Genomic DNA, 1954 nt, shown 5'->3' with positions numbered 1-1954 from the left:
TCACGAAAAGACCCAACATACCGGGGCCCCAACTTGCCCGTCTTCCTGAATCGAATCACCCCTTTCCAAGGAGAGACCGTCAGAAGTACGAAGTCGCCGACCTGAAATACATGCTCGTAATGGCGTCTGTCTGCATAACTTTTCCTGTTAACTCTAAGCGATCAATAACCTCTGTTTAACCCGCTGAATCTGCTCTGTCGACTAAAGCACGATCTCAGTACTGGCCACCACTCCCTGTAACCGAGAATTACCCACAATGCAACTCTGCTCCAAATCTCCACGATCACTCGACTCATAAGGGTTAGGAAACCATGAATCACCGGATCCCCGATCCAAAGCACACTTTATCCATTTCGGAACGACTGCGAGATCCATTCTCACTCTCAGAGCAACTCTCATGAGTTCTCCTCTTGCAAACACATACACATGCTGCACTAGCCCCAACATACCTTTCTCTTCCCTTACCTAGGGAAATCCGCTTGACAACCTTGCCACTACTCCATGTATTACACACGCTCTGGATCTGCTCGCAAGGACTCTCGGGTCCATGCATTACCTTTCCTCAGCGAATGAGGGTCCGACATCACCTTCCATGCAACAGCTCAAAGGGCGGCATACCAATGCACTAATGATGGCTGTTGATATGGGACAACTCAACCAAGGATAAATATGTACCGCGGCTTCCTCCAAAATCTAATACACATGCCCGAAGCATGTCTTCGAGCGTCTGAATCGTTCACTCTCTCTAAAGTGTCCTTAGATGTCATCAAGATAATCTCCTTTCTCATATTCCTCTTCAAGACTGAGTACCAGATCAGCTTTTGGCTCCACAGCTGAGCCCCCAACGTCACCCGTATCATGATCCAAGCGTCCCACTAACTTCCTCCCCGTGACCACTATCCCAGCCCAGTGACACGCAAGTCACGAAATCCTCTTTTCCTCATGTGAGAAAAATACAATCCAACCGAGGATCGTCTCAACTCAAATCTATGGTTTCTGCTCCGCGTATTCCCTGCGTATCCCCCGCATCTCCTGACAGAGACGGAGACCCCCACCTCGCCCCCGACTCAACATACAAGCTCCAAGGACTCAATACCAGGGCTACTCAAACCCAACTCTTCCGCATCATGCACTGCTCGAAAACATTCCAACATCGAAATTATCTTGCCATCTAGTGAGTACTGCAACTCCACGCAGCATCACAACACCCTCTGAGTAGGGAGTACTACGGCTCGAATATCCATCACAGACTCTGGAGGCAATCAACATAACAAATGCCCATCTTTGCGAAAATCCACTCTCTCAAATAATCTCCCTGGATGCCCATACTCGAAGGGCTCCCACTAGATTCACAGATACTTGATACGCCACACGTCGATTCAATTCAAGATTCACGAGTAACTCCGAAATAAAGATATCATACCCGGATATTCCAGAATACTGCCACAACCACTGGTCTCTTGCCCCAAACATCATGTAAACACAAAATACATTCCTTCTGAACCCATAATTAAATCTATATTTTTCCCACCTTACAACTTCGGTGCATCTAATTTCTCGATTGGAATACGAGATAACGCCGACGTTACGAAATATGTTGATAATCCTCCGAATCCCTTTTTCCCCGACACTTAAAATCCAAACAAGGATGTGATGGGTTTTGAGCATTCTAACACTTCCTAAGTGTACATGCAACCCTAATAACCTTGGATCTATGTTTGTCTAATTGTCATGCAAAGTTGAATTCCAAGGTTATATTCCTATCTAGCATACATGGGGAACAATTTTAACATAAAGTATAGATAGAATAACTTACCTTGTTGTTGTTTGTGTTCCTTGAAACCTTGTGAGCCTAGCACCCCAAGTGTGATGCCTCAAATGCTTCACACAACACCAAATGCTCTTGGAAGAACTTATGAGAGAATACTCACTTCTCAAAATCGGCCAAGCCCTC

This window comes from Lactuca saligna, chromosome 4 (genome assembly GCF_052625555.1).
Source record: "Lactuca saligna cultivar CGN05327 chromosome 4, ASM5262555v1, whole genome shotgun sequence".
NCBI lineage: Eukaryota > Viridiplantae > Streptophyta > Magnoliopsida > Asterales > Asteraceae > Lactuca > Lactuca saligna.
This window is presented reverse-complemented; position numbering follows the sequence as displayed.